The sequence below is a fragment of the Rhipicephalus microplus genome, chromosome 1 (genome assembly GCF_043290135.1).
Source record: "Rhipicephalus microplus isolate Deutch F79 chromosome 1, USDA_Rmic, whole genome shotgun sequence".
In the NCBI taxonomy this organism is placed as follows: Eukaryota; Metazoa; Arthropoda; class Arachnida; order Ixodida; family Ixodidae; genus Rhipicephalus; species Rhipicephalus microplus.
The window spans coordinates 128,021,112-128,040,019 of NC_134700.1; the positions used below are offsets into that span (position 1 = coordinate 128,021,112).

General features: G+C 45.1%; 1 long non-coding RNA gene across 1 annotated transcript in view; it reads right to left on the minus strand.

The window, feature by feature from the left end:
• Nucleotides 1-18,908, minus strand: part of LOC142797387 (uncharacterized) — a 57,716-nt gene that overhangs the window by 38,181 nt on the left and 627 nt on the right. The gene's annotated exons all lie outside the window — the stretch shown is intronic.

The following is an 18,908-nucleotide window of genomic DNA, read 5'->3' on the forward strand; positions in this document are numbered from 1 at the left end:
AGTGGAGTAAAAGTCCGTATAAATATCATCAGAGCTATGATTCCGTCAGAGCCTGGAGCTGACGTGGGCAAACCTGGATTCACACGCGCTAATTCTTCCATTGTACCTTTGGTAACTTCTGTGCTAACGGTGATTTCAGTAGATTGTAGATATTGATTGATTTAACTCAACCCTCCAGGCCATCATTTATGTTTTCTAAAGGTACATCAATGTTCATTTTCTTCATGATAGCTTTATTCTGTGTGGCAGCCCTCCACTTGCTAGCTACTCACAAACTTTTTCTGCACACTTACTCACGCAGTGTTAAGTGGTTAGTGTTATTACATTTTATACGTGTCGGTACAATAACGTAGATAAGCACAAGTAACCCAACATTGTGCTTCCCGCTACATAAATGTTTGACGCGTTTCTGGTAGTGGGTATGCACCACTTGATCGCGAGTGCACCACCATGAGCATCGGCAAGAGTCGACAAAGAAGACTGGGTGCAAAGGAAGATGGCGTGCGTTTCGACGCCCCGGCTCACGGGCTCCTCCGATGAAGACCCCAGCGGCTCCATAGGCCTAAAGAACGCTCCGGCGTGCATCGACTCGCCGGATGAAGGATCAACTCCCGAAGAGGTCGAGCTGCGCAAGCGACAGCGACAGCAGAGGTCCGAGCGGACTTCGGAGCTGCTGCACAGCATGCGCCTGAAGCAACGCTCCACGGAGGGCCTCTCGCCGCGCAACCCAAGGCTTAAGCAAGCCATCGGAGCGGCCCTAGTCGTTGGTACGGGTTGGCTGATCTACAAGTACATCTTCGCCAACAAGTAGCAGCTGGCCAGGAGGAGCTACGAATTCGGTGGCAACCTGAATGGCGGACGATCCGTAAGCAACGAGTGATTGGCCTGTGGCGCTGATTATGTTAGGCCCGTTTCAGCGTCAGACAAAATTATCTTCCTTTTAATGCGCAGAACTGCACGAAACTGATGCGAGAGTGTATTCATCAGCCCGGTCTTCTGAAGAGAGCCACCGTGCCATCAATTAAAATTCATTGATGATGCCATTGCTCGTAAGGTACTTGTGTCATAGCAGCCAATATACGCATTAGGGCTACTGCAATACTGTGTCACACTCTTTTGTATTTTCTATGTCGAATAATTTATCTTGTCCATTAAAATCGCCGAGTTAATAAATACGTCGGCATCTGCATTCTTCAATTTACGAAGGTATACGCGTTGTAAACCAGGGCATTGGTTGATTGATATGTGAGTTTAACGTCCCAAAACCACCATATGATTATGGGAGACGCCGTAGTGGAGGGCTCCAGAAATTTTGACGGCCTGGGGTTCTTTAACGTGCACCCAAATCTGAGCACACGGGCCTACAGCATTTCCGCCTCCATCGAAAATGCAGCCGCCGAAGCTGGGATTTGATCCCGCGACCTGTTGGTCACCAGCCGAGTACCTTATCGACTAGATCACCACGGCGGGGCTGTAAAGCCGGTCAGCCTGCCCTTCTAAGAGGGCGTCCGTGAAATGACGACATCCGCTTGCATAAGCTATAGACACACTGTAGTCCTTGTACGTTCAGATGTAAAACTTGCAGGACGCTTCACCTTCACCTTCTACAGCAGAGCGCGATAGCATAATCGCGCCTCGGGCGTATTGCCGTCTGAATGGCTAACGTGCTTCGGTTGTCGGTGCATGTCCCAATCATGTCGTGAGAGAGCGATTCACTGTGCGCTTATCATTCGCCATTTAATAGTATTGTAGAATGCCTATGGCACGTACTACTGGTGAGTGCCCACTACATCCTAGTTACTCCTTTTACGAATCGGCGAACGATGCATGACGCGTCCGTAAAGCAACACGAAACCCACACATCCTTTCTGTTTGATAATTTTTTTTTGTTGGTGGTGATTATTAGGTTCGTTCGAGTGCTCCATGAAGCATGGCCATTTGGAACACCTATTCCTTGCAATTTTTTTTTTATTTTGCATCTAGTCCGACTCTACGCTTCTGCCAATCCATAGTATTCGCACTAGGAGGCCCCCTTGTCTACATTATACTCATTAGTGAATTTTCCTGAAGTAATTTAGAAAACTTACGTGGCTCGGTGGTAGAGCACCTGTTTTCAACGCATACATCTTCGAACGTTTTAGCATTTTTTCGTGTTTATAGAGCTTTATATCACGGATAAGATGACTTTCGATGACAACCAACAACGCCGTCACCGGCACTGACGCAAGCACCGACACCAACACCAAAATTTATGCGAAACAATCTCTTTAATGCTATCGCAATAAAGTGACTTGAAGAAACAAATAATGATGCATATTAATATTCAGAAAAATGTTCGTAAAAGCATGTGGACAAAACTCGTAGTCAGAAAAGCGTAAGAGCTCAAACATAATGTGTCCTATTGCCTACTTTGCACCAAGGCAGGGCACGGGTGGCATGACGAATAGATAGATGGACGAACGGACGGATGGATGAATGTACATGAGCATGAGACAATAAGGGCTCTCTACCTAATATTGTAGAAAACTCTATGGGTACAACGAAAGCATACCATGCTCCATTTCACACATCAGGTGCAATGCTGCGGATGCTAACGAGACTTTTTGCCGGCAATTTGTTCACAATAAAAATTGTTTAAGCATGTGACTCCTCAATTTGATGCCTCCTTTTTGTTTTTAGGCTCATTATTAGCATGGTTTGTTACAACTAAACAAACCCCGTTCTATGGTTGTGCCTTCGTGGCTTGATCAGTTAACGCCTCCTTCTTTTCCTTCCGCAGTATTTTCTTTTGCAGGCCATCGACATGCGCCATGTGAAGCCTCGTGCTCGGATCGCGCGAGTATTTTACAACAATAAGGGCTTAGAATTAGACGCGCGGAGTAACGCATTTTGCTGATCTAACTTCTTCCACAGCTTTCGCAACGTTGCACTTGATGTTCGAAAGAGAGTATAGGGAATGGCAAAGGCAACGGCGGCTTCTTGAAGAAGCCGAGGAGGTGAAATCTATGTGCCGCAGAAGACGTGCTCCAGAGCTATCAGAGGTGCCAACGCTCGTTTTCAGCGCTAGTTTATCTCTTGGTAGTTTGGACGTGTGGGTCGGGTCTGTGACTGTCTGATGGTTAACAGGAATCTCTCTGCGCTGAGAACAAACATAGAAGGAACCTTGCGTCAGCTAATTAAAATCTAGCAACAACTTAGGAACGCCCATATTAGAATTTAGAAAGATCCAACTTTCCCGTTTGAAGCCATGGGCGATATTGGGCAACACTCATTTTTTTTCACTTGAAACGACCATGCTATCTTCGTCCGTTGTCTAGCGCACGGGCCTCACATTTGATAACCACCGGCTAGGTATTCATCTAGAACTATACCTCGCGACCATTTTCGGTGGCAGCCAATCTGCTTGGTAGTCCTTAAGCTTCTTCGGTGGCAGCTCAGCCGAAGCTATTAGGGTGCAGATTCTAAAGATATGTTACTTCGCCAAGTATTCCGTTTGCGTGCAATTTGTTTTGGTTTCACACAGCGCAACCAAAAACATCTACGTTTTTGCACGAACATCTAAGGTTTACGATGTGTTTTGGAAACACTGTGTTAAATGATGCGTTATGTACAGCAGGAAGGGAAAGTTGTAACAAGCCTAGAGTTACGCATGGATGCGCCACTGAAGGAAAAAAAGCATAGAAGGATGGCTGTGCTCTTCAGCCAAGTTCGTACAGTGGCAATCAGCCAGTGGTTCGAGCATGAATGCAAAGTGAGTACCAAGCAGTAATGCTGGTATTTTTTACAGAAATGAATACACCTAATTAAACGAACAAAAAAAAAGCTCTATGAAAGCGGTAAGGTTCACTTATAGAAAGAGCATGACCCACTAGGAATTGTATGATAGAAACTGCAATGCAATGGCAAAAAACAGTATTCTAACTTTTGGTAAGACCAGGGCTGGTATCACTGCTTTTTCTTCTTTTGATGATGCAGATGCAAGGACTTACTGGAAAAGCTCACGTTATTTTGTTGGTGAACTCGAAAGCATCGATGGATCGCAGATATTTGGGAAGCAGCAATCGGAAGCATAATGTCTTTTATGTTGAGTGTGAGTGAAGTATGGACTAAAGATGAAAACTGCAGACTTCATAATAGGTGGATACTTGTAAGAGCAAGACGCATCGGTGAACATATACGTTCAATCATATTTTTTTCTTTTATGATGGTTCGACTTGCAAAATTTGGGCTTGACGTTCGTGAGAGAGTGAATTGAAAAATATAAAAAAGCATAGGCTTCGTACTTAGAAATGGCACACATACCCAATTTCTCGTAAGAAGTGTCCCCAACCGTAGCCAAGCCAATGTTCGCCTCCGTGCCTAACACTGCAAATGGCACGGATGGCAAGCGAAAAGCTTTCATCCAGAATTCCACGACATTCTTTTCATCATTAGGTCTTAATACATGATACACGATACTTGGTTCATACCTGGTGTTTTCGTCATGTACGACTCGACCTTCAAGCGTGTACTTAAAAATTCTGCCTTAAACAAATCCTATTTCCGAGCCATGTGATGCGATCGACTGCAAAATAAAAAAAAAATATGGGGAAATGTTACCTGTAAGAAGCCATGCAGCTTCGACCCACAATCATTCCAATTTGACTTTGCAACCGTCTGTTTTAATGTATTTGTGCACAGTTAAACACCTTTTAGGTAGCGCACAGGAAGACAAGTGGCGCGGTGAAAATCTTTTAACACCAGCCAGGTAACAAATACGGCCCAGCTAGTACGTTCATGTTCATTGCAAGGCTACCGACGTGACGTGAGCCAATAAAAGCAATTGATATGATGTTCATCAATAAAGCGCATTTCATAGTGTGAAGAGCCACACAGCTATTGCAAAAATGTATGAGTGCATCATCTCTACGTGAAGACTTTTTCATGAGACAACCTTCTACTGACTGCAATGTTTAAATAGGATGCAGATTATAAATTCAAAATCTTTATAAATTTTCACCACTTGTCCAGGGCTTCAACTGCTTCCCGAGAATTTAAACGCGGCACAGATGATGTGGCTTTGAGTTTGTGAAATCTGCAATCAAAGTAAATGACGCGAGATTTATCTGTTTTTCTAGCGTCAAATATAAGGGAAATCACTCAAAGGTGTTAGATGCTGCAGTAGTAATGTAAGTGCACCTGAAAAAAAGAAGTACATCTTAGTATCAGTTCCAAGCTGAAGATATTGTGACGCTTCCACGGTTGGCTCCGTTGATGACGTACAAGGAGCCATTTTGTCTGTTTTGGTTCCTGATATCATACATTCTGTCCATACTGGTTGCTAGAGCCCACCTGCCCCACACTAGGGCCAACGTGACAAGGTGCACCAAGTTAAGGTAACTCTAAATAAGGAACTAAAATACATGCCGAGCCTTTCCCGAGTTTCACACTAGCTCATAGTCCTATCCATACAATGGATATTTTTTACGGGAGAGCTAAGTCAGCTTTTAAAATTAGTGTACGTACCCCTTTCAATAGACTCAGAAACAATTTTTTTTTCAAAATACAGAATCATGCAGCTTGAGCAAGTCATACACCTGCGTTCATTGTAGTCGATTTGTTGCAACAAAATAAAAATAAGAACATAATTTGCAATCTGCTTCAAGAGAGGCCAGAATCATTTCTGTTGAATTTCGTACGATACAATACATGGTCAACGTCACCATTGATGACTTGAGCATCTTCAGGCGCTTTTTGACTACTTCCCAACTAACATGAATTTTGCTTACGGTTACAAAAATCAAACCGTGACTTGGCTTATCTTCGAGCCCAAGTATGTCCTCAGCTAGCTCATTTGAACTTGCCTACATAAAAAAACTTGGAAGATCACACGTATAGTAGAAAACTTTGATATGCGACGCACCAATGAGAAATGTTGATATGTCACCTCAAAATCTGCACAACGTTATGAGGTGAAGGAAAATGATGAAGTACGTGGCTTCCGCGTCATGATAATCATGTTTGGATGTGTCGTTTACCTTCGTCATCTCTTCGAGTCACGTGATACCGAACTTAGTATATGTGGAGCAAGCGAAATGAGAGTGAGCACGCTATGAGCGTGGTATGTTGTCATGTTCTTACATGACACGCGTGTCAAAATTATCATGTTTACACCAGTAATATATTTCATATTACTTGACGTAACTAGAACCAAATTTAGTGTACCTGAAGCTAGCAAGTTGACCACGAGTGCATCATGAAGGGCCCAATATAGCAGCGCTGACACGCGTGCACGCTGGGCACAGTGACGCAACATCACCAATACGCGAGCACTATATATTCTGAGTGCAGGCGCGACCAGCGTCCGTCACCGCAGCTCGACAGCAACCGGCGCGAAATGCGACATGCTGCAATTCGCACCGATGCGTTACCCAGACAACACTGCGTATACCTCTTTTCGTGATGGAGAACGCTGGGCGCTCTGAAACGCACATGCGTCAATGCAACGCAGCCAGTATACTGCAGGACCACCGCCTGGAGTGGCAACGCTGGCGTAACCCGACGAAATGAACGTGGGCGAGCACGCGCACTGCGTCATGCCAAATTGTATTAGAGCCTTGACTGTGGCATGTAGTCATGTTCTCACATGACATGCATCTCATGATTATCATGTTTGCACCAGTCACATACCTTCGACATCCATTGGCGTCACGTAATACCCAATTTGGCATAAGTGAAGTTAGCGAAACGGCCGCGAGTGCATCATCAGTGTGGCATGTAGTCACGTTGTTACATGACACGCATGTCGTTATTATCATGTTTGGATGTGTCATTTACCTATGTCATCCGTTCGCGTTGCATAATACCTAGTTTGGTACATGTGAACCCAGGGAAACGACCACGAGCGCCTCATGAGTGTAGAATGTAGTCATGTTGGTAAAGAAAACACATCTCATGTTCATCACGTTTGCACCAGCCACATACCTTCGTCATTCATTAACGTACCGTAATACAAAGTTTGGTATAAGGGAAGCTAGCGAAGCGGCCGCCAGTGCATCATGAGCGTAGCATCTAGTCATGTTGTTACTTGACATGCATCTCATGATTATCATGTTTGCACCAGTCACATACCTTCCTCATTCATTTGCGTACTGTAATACCAAATTTGGTATATGTGACGCTTGCGACACGTCCGCGAGTTCATCATGAGCATGGCATGTAGTCATGTTGTTACATGACATGCATGTCATGATTTTCATGTTAGGGTATGTCGCTTGTGTTTGCCATGCAATCAAGTCATACCATACCTGTTTTGCAACATGCCATGTGAACGAAACCACCGCCAGAGCTGCAGAACCATGAAATATAAACCATGACATTCATGACATACATGTCATATTTTCATTTTATGGCTAGTCAAATATGTTCTTCATACAGTCATGTTATGTCATACCAAGTTGGGTACTGATACCATTATCGAAACGGCTTGGAGAGCTAAAAGTCATAGGCGGCAAGATAGATAGATAGATAGATAGATAGATAGATAGATAGATAGATAGATAGATAGATAGATAGATAGAGATAGATGGATAGATAGATAGATAGATAGATAGATAGATAGATAGATAGATAGATACGCTCAAAGTCGCCGAAGTTTGCTAAGAAACGCTTCGCATTTAAAAGAGTGAAACAAAACAACACAAAGACAATATTCAGGAATTATTCATTCATACTTGATCATGAGGTGCAAGAGGTACAAAGATAGTTTGTAGAGAAAGCAACAAGTGACGTCAAGGCGACATGACAGAGTTAGCTACTACCTAGAAGCGAAACTCATGACAGTAGCACCTGTCGATTGCTGTAAATAGGAAGCCAGCAGTACACACCGAAGCGGGCATGGTACCAGCTCTAACAAGTTGCTCATCTTTGTTTTTTTTTGCACTTTACACGTGAAAACTAGTACAAAAAATACAACGATTAGCTGCTCGATTTATATACAACCGGTATAGATGTCGCGATTCGCCGTCAGCCCTGTTGCAGGATGCGAACCTCCAACTTTTGGCCGATCGAAGGAAAACTTCACGGCTTAACTTTTTCCGCCTTTTATACTTTTCCAGATCAGGATTGCATGCACCAGATTACATAACACAGGACACAACCAGGGCTTCACGTCATAAAAATAGTCGTGCATTACACCTATATTTGCACGCACTAACATTTACAAGTATTCATTTTTCCTGAGAACTGTCTCTGATTGGAATGCTCTGCCCCATAACTCCCCTATGCTCGACACGCCAAGATGAAACTATTCCCTTTTCTTGTCGCTTGAGTCTGCTTCTTTGCCTGTATTTGTCCCTTGTTTTTCACGAATTTTTAATGTACATGAATTTTGTTCTGCAGTGAATGTATACTGCAGCGGAAGTGTATGTATGTAGAAGAATTTTGAACTGTATTGCCCTCTCCTGCATGGACCATACTTGGTCCGCAGTATGTGATAAATAAATAAATAAATAAAGTACAGCTTGGTAATAAAAAGTGCTTACTAGTAAATGTCTTTGCTACTGACTGGTCTGTCATAGCTTCTTTGGGCGATGAGCAGTGTAATAAATGCGAAACATTTCTTAGCGAACTTCGACGTTGAGCGTATCTATCTATCTAGCCGCCTAAGACTTAGCTCTACTGGCCGTTTGGACAATGGTATCGATACCAAACTTGGTATCACCTAACATGGCTATATGACGAGCATACTTCACTAGACATACCATAAAAATCATGATATGTATGTAATGAATGTCATGATTTACATTTCATGGTCTTGCTGCTCTTGCGGTCGTTTTGTTCACATGACATGTTGCAAAACTGGTATAGTATGACATGATTACATGGCGAACACAAGCGACAGACCTTAAGATGACGTTATACTCGCTGGGCGTAACCTCCTTTGTTTTAGAAAGGTTAGCGTACGTTGGTCCGCAGTGCCAAGGATACAGTGAACTAGTATATCACATGAACTCGAAGTGGTTAAAGGTAGGAAGTATAGACACGAAGCAAAAGCCGAATTTTCCTGTCTCTCATTCTCCATGAGCAGCCATTGGCATCTACATTGACCAATTTCTGACAAGAAAGGGTTGCTATGTTATATTCGCTGGGCGTGACGTCCTTGGTTTTAGAAAGGTTTAGCGAGCGTTGGGCCGCAGTGCCATGAATACAGTGAACTAGTATATACCATGAACTCGAGGTAGTTACAGGTAGGAAGTAGACACAAAGCGCTAGTCCTAAGAAAGTGTGCGTGTGCCACCTCTCGCTTAGTCCTTGGAATGTCCACTGGATGGCGGTGCCTCTATATGCGGAATATATGATGAAATATGCGAGATGGTGGTACTAGGAGTGTTGACTAGATGGACGAACGGACACACAGATAGATGCATGCACGGACGCAAAGATGGCTGCACGGACGAATGGACGCATGAACGGACGCAGGGGTGTATGCATAGACGCACGGAAGGACGGACGTACGGATTGACGTGCGGACACACGAACAGACGCACGAATGACCAGGCGGATCGACGCATGGACGGTCACACAGATGGACGCATGGACGGACGGAAGCAAGAACGTATGGACGGACGGAAGCTGCGCCCCACTCTCCATCAATCACCCCGTGGATATGCTGCCATTTTTTTCGGTGAAACGTCGGTGATAACTCTATTCCAAATTAAAATTTTCTGCAGAGAGTACCAAGTTTACCACCTGTAGCATAGGTCAGTGGGCTTTGGCTGACGATTGCCCACGCGATGGCGCTACCACTTGAGTTACATAGATCTAAAGCTGGAAAAGATACACAAGCTAAAAAAAGTTTCACAAATTTAAAAAAAAAATTATTACTCTCTGGTAACTTCGCTTATGTTTTACCTACACAAAGCTTTCAAATGAGACATCGTGCATCATATCTTTAGTCCGAGCACCGAGGCGAAATTAGGAGGCTGAATACAAACATTTTTCTAAAAAAGTGAAGTTTGCATTTTTTTCAGACGATCAGCTATACTCTCCGTGCCGAAATTGTTTTTATTTTGTAGAGTGTCAAACAGGTCACCAGCACATATTTACTTGTGCTCTTTCAGTTTGCCATGTTCTCGGAAAAAGGTTCCTAGTGTCAGCGGCACTCGAGTTCGCACAGCTGAATTCTCCGGCAGCGTTTCATTCTCCGGCAGCGTCTCCGTGCTTTCTCGGGAAACGCTGCACTGCGTTAACGTGGACTCCGAGCCCTGAGCGCGTCCACTCGACGCGGTTGCCCATTGGTTCAACGAACATTCAAAAAACAATAAGTGAGCCTTCGAGCGAGACCGCATAGCAACGCATCGCCAGAGAGGGAGAACGAGCCGAGAGCGAGCGGAGACGCGAGTGGCGTCGGACGTATCCGATCGAGCTCCTGCACCGAGCCCAGTTTCCTTTTACATGTAACCACTGCCGATTCACCTGTAACTTAGCACAATACAGTTTTTCTTAAAATTTGAACCTTGCCTTGACTACATTCATTCGGACATCGCTGACACTAGTTAGGAATATTTCTTCAACTTTACACCTGCGAGAAGCCCTTGAAATATTCATTCCTGTACGTGCCATTTCTTTAATAGTTACAAATCTGCATTACCTTCCCGCAAATACTATTTTATCGAGTGCATTCCAGAAACGCCCTTTGAAAAAATTTTTTTCGGACACCTTCTCGCTCAGTTGTTGCAAAACTTCACTTTTATAAATAGACAGAAAACCGTTCGGCAACGAAAATAAGCAGGCAGGATTGCTATTGAACTTTCAGGAATATGCCAAAATTTTTCATGCATATAAGCGATGGCCGGAAAAATGCTGGTCGATTTGTCATGGAATCACCCATGGTAGAAGTTTCGGCCAAGGAGCAAATACTGGCTAGAAAACAAAAAGGGCTATTGAAGTACAATTGAAATATACTAGAAATGTGAAAAAAATTATGTGGATGAAAAGACAGATTGCCGCCGGTATAGGCTGAACCTGCCACCTTGTAATAACAAAAATGGTGATCTAGTGCTTGAGATACAGTGGGGGTCGACCCGCCGTTCGCTTCATGATGTATATCTGTGCACTAAAGCTAGGGCGTGTGAGCCCTGCTGGTAGCCGTAATACGGTAGCCGTAATACGTAAGTACGGAAGACCACTTTTTCATCTATGACATCTCATAGCATGCGAATGAAAAAAAGGCTTCAACAGACATCTGTTTGGTCGGCAAATAATACTTTAGTAAATATACAAGAACACCTACCACAAGATGGCTAACAATGTAGTATTAGTCCAGCACCCAGAATGGGAGCTTTGCTCACAAAGCTGATGTTTTTTTAGGTGCTGGAACTTGTCTACATCGTTAGCCATCGTGTAGTCGGCGTCCTCGTATTTTTAGTCAGCGGGGTATGGGGAACAGAGCCATAGGCATATATGCTAGGAAGACTTTTTTTCAAGCCCACAACACCACCAATGCATGGCAGTGCTCGTTGGCGGTGCTCATGGTGACGCCACAGCAACTGCCTAGGCCTGAGCAGAAGTCCCACGTTTTAGTTTTCTGGTCGCGCCAAGCCAGCAATTGTTAGTGAAGATATGGCAGATTCCTGCATAATTCAATCATGAACTTCTGTGTAGAGCTGCAAAAGACTCCCTGCAATTTTTATTCGTGTAGCATTTCTGTGTACATCTGTTGGACTAGCTGAGCCGGCTGAAAGCTTCAGTTTTTATAATGTGTATTGCCAGGGTACTCTATGGCATATAATAAAGAAAAAAAATCACAAGTTTGATCCCGACGTGAGGTGTAAGAGCAGTCTATTCGATTTGAAAATACACTTGGAGTCGATGTACTTCGACACTGTCAATGAGCGCAAAGCATGAACCGGAGATCTAAAGGGGAGGTGAAAGGGCATAGTTGTGATTAAGTAAGTTAAGGTATACATTATTTGTTACCTTTGATGAGAGCGTGTGCATTGTTATTATGGTAGCTAATACATAACAGGCTTATATAACGCTTCCAAGGCACTAACTGCCGCTGTTGTATTTCGCACACAGTAAAGAGCCGAGCCAGCAGCCCCCTTTCGGTGAAAGAAAATTCGAACGGATTTGGGAGACGGGTGCTTGCACAGTCCCGGACTAGTCATTGACACTTATTTTAAATCTGCCTAAAGAGGGAGGAAGAGTGCTTGCTCGGCATTTTACGGTAGTCTTACTCAAGTTTTGGTGAAAGTTTGTGGTTGGGCATAGGACGATATGATGTTTCGGAACATTCATTGGCTTCCTTATTCACAGATCTGGACTGAAAGTTGTCAAGTATACAGCCAGTAGGGGATGCAATGAGCGTGCGTAATTGGCGGCGTAGTTCCCGTTGTCTTATTTAGTGTAGCTCGCGTTGACTAAACATTAGGGATTGCAGGAGCCAATGGGATGTCATGTTGTTTTCTTCTGCGAGGGTGGTAGCATTATCCCAGTCAGTAGTGTGATTACGATCATGCACATGCCTAACAATGGCGTTTATTGTGTAACAGTTATTAGTCACATCACGGTGATGCTCCTTGATGCACCGGGATAACTTTCTGTTTCGCAAATGTGCACTTGACGGTGATTGGAGCACAGAATTTTGTACACCACAGCTGGGAACGATACACTTGGCAGCTTGTTGTTCCCATTTATGAGCTGGTGCCGAAACTTGTTGGTTGGAACGTGAACAATGCTCAAATCATACATATTTTTTTAGGGGCGAAGCTCCTTAAGGCATGGGCTGTGCGTCCCCTGTATGTAGCCACCTCTTGTTTAGTTCTTGCAGTGTTCACTAGATGGCGGTACCGTCTCCTGTATGTATATCCACCTCTCGTTTAGTTCTTGCAGTGTTCACTAGATGGCGGTACCGTCTCCTGTATGTATATCCACCTCTCGTTTAGTTCTTGCAGTGTTCACTAGATGGCGGTACCGTCTCCTGTATGTATACCCACCTGTCGTTTAGTTCTTGCAGTGTTCATTAGATGACGGTACTTGTAGCTGATGATGAAAAGATGCCAGGTGTTATAAACTAGACGGCGGTACTTGTAGTTGATGATTAAAGATGCGAGATGTTATAAAATAGGAATGATGTCACATATGGCGCGTGTCATTGGTGGAAGGCCGTCGTTCGATTTAGTGCGGCGACGTACGCTAGGGGGAGCGTTGTAATAAAATCGAGTGGGCAAAATGTACGGAGGACTCATGGTTACCAGTTTTACCTCCGGAGCTTCGCCCACTCATTATCCTTCACTTCGTGGATATGGCGGCATTTTTAAAAGGCAAAGTACATCACACCTATTGAAGACGGCGGTATGGCCTCGCTTGACAACACGTCATATTTTACAGCTGTCCCAGTAAATTTGCCTGTAACCACGTGTAAGCAAACCCCCAAAGCACATAAGGGTCTTGCTGATCACAGCTTCATTCCGGTCTCCGAATTTAGCGAGCTACAGCGGTTTAGTCTCAGCAACACATTTTTGTGTGGTGGCCTTTGCCAGCAAACTCATGGTACGGCGAAAGGAGTGTGAATAACAGTCAGGACCGCTAATCTAGTAATGCTATAATGTGCAAATTATTAGATAGATGCGTCGATGACTGATTCTACATTTTGAAGTTGCAAGACATCCAATGAAAGCCCCGCCATGGTGGTCTAGTGGCTAAGATACTCGGCTGCTGACCCGCAGGTCGCGGGTTCGAATCCCAACTGCGGCGGCTGCAGATCCAATGGAGGCGGAAACGTTGTAGGCCCGTGTGCTCAGATTGGGGTGCTCGTTAAAGAACCCCAGGTGGTCGAAATTTCCGGAGCCCTCCACTACGGCGTCTCTAATAATCATATGATGGTGTTGGAACGTTGAACACCAAATATCAATCATCAATCAAGACATCCAATAAAAACTTGCAGTTGACTGTTTCGCACAAGAAGGACATGCTGCCTTTTTTCGATGTTCTGGTTTGCTGGGGTGAGAATATACAGGAAGCCCATGCACACAAGCTCTTTGGCTTGGCGCCACTTGGACGCATGAGACGTTGCGACTTGATCTCTTCCAGGTTAGCGCTCCCAGAGATGGGCAAAGAGTGGCGACATGATGAAGGTCGTTTTTTGAATTATCCGGGGTTATCGGCACCCCTAGTAAAACCCTTTAGACTCGCTTGACCAACTGACGGATTAGAAAGAGCTGTCGGCCACCGAGGTGGCTTGCTTTGCCGCCAAGGTGCCCCGGACAATGGGCCAAGCGACTGAGACTCATGTACGGGGTGCGTTCTGACGTTCTCCGTGGTGCTGCCATGTCGTCGTTTCCACATACAATGGCCTACCCGGCACCGCATACTCAGCAGTGCAACGGACTAGGAAGTTGATTTCTACATAGCACTTAATGCCTTCGTACTGTGCCATGAGGTGAGCGGTGTGCAGTTTTTTCTCCTTCGCCATGGGACGAACTGGGCGCACCAATTTCTTCTTTCCTGGGTTGGGAAGGAGGCGGTAATTTGCTTTCTCCTTTTGGAGGTGGAGGCGGAGATGGCATTTTCATTGTACTGTCTCGGCCTCCAATGTTTTTCCATGCAGAGAATTATTGTGTGAAGGCCATTGCGAAAATGTGGGTGTCGAGACGCTCCAGACAAGCTTCGAGAAGCTCCCCTTATGCTTCCATTGGAAGCTTCCATGATGCCGCTCCTATCATGTCGTAACTCGCTACCTGCAAATAATGTAAATGAACAATACTGTTAACGCCTCCAGACTCCTTTCGTCGAGATCATCCCAACACTTTGGCTGGCTCCGGTTCTCTGGGTCCACCACCGACTACATCATTAGAACACCAAGGCGAGCATGTCGATGCTGCGCTCGAACGGCTAGATAAACAATAATCCAACCGAGCTTGGCCAACACCACTTAAATGAGTTTATCTAGGTGGTGTTGGCTTGGCAGCTTGGGTTATAGAGCTACCAGTTGTGACGTAAGCCTTCGGTGTTACTGTCGTGGCACCGCATTTTATCGGAAGCGTGCTGCAGCAAGTGGCCGGGTCACACCTGGATTATCAGCGACGAAACGGAGGCTGCGCAGGTTTGCACGTTGTCGTCGCCACACATTTCTCTGCAGTAAAGCATTGCTTTGAACAGCTAACACAACATTCGAGTCTGACATAGTTGCTGCTGCTTGAAAGAAATATATTCGTATAGCAGATGAACTGCTTCGTGAGCACACTTTATATTTATTTAGTAACCGACTGTTTATTGCAACGCTTAAATTTCAGACATGCTCGTTCAATCAGACACTATCGTGGCCCGCTGCTACCCACATTGAAGCTCATGCAAAGTAATGAACGAAAATTTGGACTACCCCCCGCACCCAGTTTGATTTTTTTGGACTCAGGCTGGCTGATCGGTTGCGGCGCGTATGCCATGACAGGCTATAAGTGATGTTAGGAAAACATTTTTCAAGTTACCAGCACTGAAATCTTGAACTAGCGATGAATGGACGTCAAAGAAGAGCCAAATTACGCCTATATCGAAGGCTCTGTTTGGCGACACGTTCTTTTGGCTTTAGCCAGCCACGTTGCCATTGAAAGTCTATTGCAGCGAATCCTAGCCAAGTAGATGCTTTACTCGGCGTGGCCTTGTTGTTATCGTGTCGGCACAGGCATTGCCCGTGGCTTCGGCGGCTAGCGCTTATAGGCACCGTGCAGTCGAGTTTCCCCGTGTGACTGCAGCGCCAGAACACAGTGTCTACCGGATGAAAACGCAATATAGGTTGGGATGAGTCAAAATGGAACGCGATTCCCGCGTCTCCCTGCCCGCGTGAGTGAGTGGATTGCAGCAGGTATACACGGGGACGCGAGCGCGCGTCCGTTTTCTGCGTGCCCCTAACGACCAACGTCAGCAGACTTAGGATGGGCTAGTGCCAGCAACGCAGCTCCCTCTGATCAGCGCACGGGGCTTATAGGCTTCTCGTGCTCAGTGTCTCGCTCTCTTGTGTGTTTCTTCAGCGTGCGATCTGCTGCAACGGCTCCAACACCAATTTTTCTTAGATGCGGAGCATCTAATACTCGAGGCTTGTAGTGCGGCGCCGTCCGCAAGCTTCCTCCTCCTTCTTCCACCATCTGTGCATCCCTTCCTCCTCTACACACCGCGCGCGCTTCGCTCCTCCACCATCTGTGCACCCTTCCTCCTCTACACACCGCGTGCGCTTCTCCTCTTCACGAACATTCGCTAGCTGTATAATGTAGCGCGCATGCGCCGTCACGCTTCGAGAACATCGGCAGCTGACGCGCGCGCATGCGCCGTCGCGCTTCGAGAACATCGGCAGCTGACGCGCGCGCATGCGCCGTTGCGCTTCTCCCCCTTCTCGAACATTCGACAGCTGACAGTGCATGCGCCGTCGCGCTGTATATATACTCAAGGTCGGCGCTCGCTCGCTCAGTTGCCGCTCGTCGGTTGGTTTGTACGGCGCGTCGACGTCCAAGGTCGCGGTGAAATGAATTCCAACGAATCCACAAAAACAATGATCGACGTCCCTTCGACCAGCGCCGCCCTTTCGCATACGTGTGTACGTGTTCACTCATTTAACACCCCCTCCTACAACCACGTTAACCAATTTAGCCATCGACCCAAGTAAGTCGCAATTTAACACCCCATTTCACAACCACGTTAACCAATTTAGCCATCGACCCAAGTAAGTCGCACTTTAACACCCCGTTAACCAATTATATGCTCCGCATCCTCCTCAGTGTTCCCCCGAGGGAAGCTGCGGGCAATTTTTTTTCGACTCGAAAAACGCGGTAAAATTGGTTGTACCAGCTTAAGTACCAACTTTTTCTGTGATCTATCATAATTACCTTTGGTTTAAAATGCCGGTAATCTTCTTAGAATGACCGCACTTTTGTTTTTCACTCTATATATATATCAAGTGAATAAATATGACTGTTTTATTGTGCGTCCCGAAGCGTCTGACGGTGCATAACTTGTCCAAAAGCTTGTGTCATGAGCAAAAAAATGCTTCATGATAATGCACAGCAACGTTGAGTACAATGAGGACTGGTTGGTGGCACATGGGCGGCGCGGGTGCGTGACAAGGCTTTATATAAGCGGGAATACTTTAGATGCCACTGCTTAAGCAATTAATCATCCATAAATTAGGAGTTTGCTTCAACTTGGTCAGTGATTTTCATTTTCTTTTGCAAAAAAATGTCTTTCTTTGGAAAACATAACTGAAGCAGAATTTTAGTGATTATTTTATTCGAATAGCTACACAAGTGCATTTAGGCATAATATTTAGAGGAATAATAGCACAGTACAAGTAAAATTAAATTGTTGGGTTCCAAGGTCAGGGAGGCGGTTGCGCAGGAGCCATTGAATGGTATAGAAATAAAGACACATAGCAGAGGAAATATATGCCGTGTGACTGAAAATCTGATATTATTCTTAGTGAAGGAGAAGCATAACTTTCAAAGTAAATCCTTTGCTCATATGACAACACCACGCAAAAAAGCACGCTCTAACTGTATTCCCATCTGCATTTTAAGGTTCTAGTATTGAGACGAATGCAAAAAAATATCAAAATTTGGGCAATAAAACTGAATGTCTTCATCTTGTAAGTCTAATAATAACCGCAAACGAGGATATACAGCGTTTACTGCCGTGTTTAACTCTCTTTTGACGTCACTGATTGCCGTCAATCACCCGAACACAGTTAAAGAAAAGACAAGTATCGCCTCAAGGCGACACTCGGCGAAGCCTATATTAGGGCATTTAGCTATACACGCCACTTCCGCTGCCCCCCAAAAAATATCGCCGCGTGGCTGTGCACTAAGAGGACACATTTCCTGTTAAATTGAAATAATAAATACTCTGCTTTCTTTGTTTGCTCTAAAAACACCCATATCTCATTCTTGATCCATATCTAAATGTTTTGGGCTGATGAAAGAGTTTTATTCTATGAATAAGGTACGATTCGTTTCATGGCTGATCCAACGTAGTGCGTTTCACCAGGACTTTACGAACCAACTAACAAACCAAACAACTTTGTTGTCGGCGTGTAAATTCGCGCAGTGATACCGCTGTCTTTCGCCATGAAACAGAAGCTATTCATAGCATTCTCTTACATTCTGCCGCAAGGCCTGTTATGTTTTGATGTAAAGTAAGCGTTACGAGGCCAAGAGGGCCATGACTACCTTTATAAATAAAGGCCACCACTTCGAGAAGCTTAGTCTATTGTCTCGTCTTCCGACATTTTGTGGTCGCCTTCATCCAGTGATTAGACCACAGCCTGTAGCCGATCGTCATTATTAGTCACGTTGCCTGCCTAATATAAGGAACCATTCAAAAAACACCATTAGATTACCCGATGTCTTTATGGCAGGTTACGGTGTCTAATTTTTTCTGTGGTTGCATAGCTGCGCACCTTGAAATCAGAACACACAGCTTTCAACATTCTAAAGAGGGCATTCACAAGACGTTTCTATGAAAGCCGTTTCCGGCAACTCCATGCGAAGGGTCTTCGTCTTTGTCGACTACAAGAACTTGATTGCTGGATTCGGTAATTGTTTGGCCGCCTACTGTTAGACTCTATGCATGACGGAAACTTGCCTGTACATTTTTGACGCCACGAAAAACAATGCCTAAGGATATACAGGATTCCAAAATAAAAAGAATAAATGAACGCATATCCGCGGAATGCATGATGATGAGTGGAGCGAAACATCTGTCAGACCGTCCGTTCGTTCCTGCTTCTGTCCTTCCATGCGTCCATTCTTCCGTCCGTCCGTGCATTTGTCGGACCGTGCGCCTGTTCACCAATCCTTCCATGCATCCGCCCGTGCATTCGTCTGTCCATCCGTGCGTTCGTTTATCGTTGCGTCCTTCCGTCTGTCCGTCCGCTAGTCCCTTCA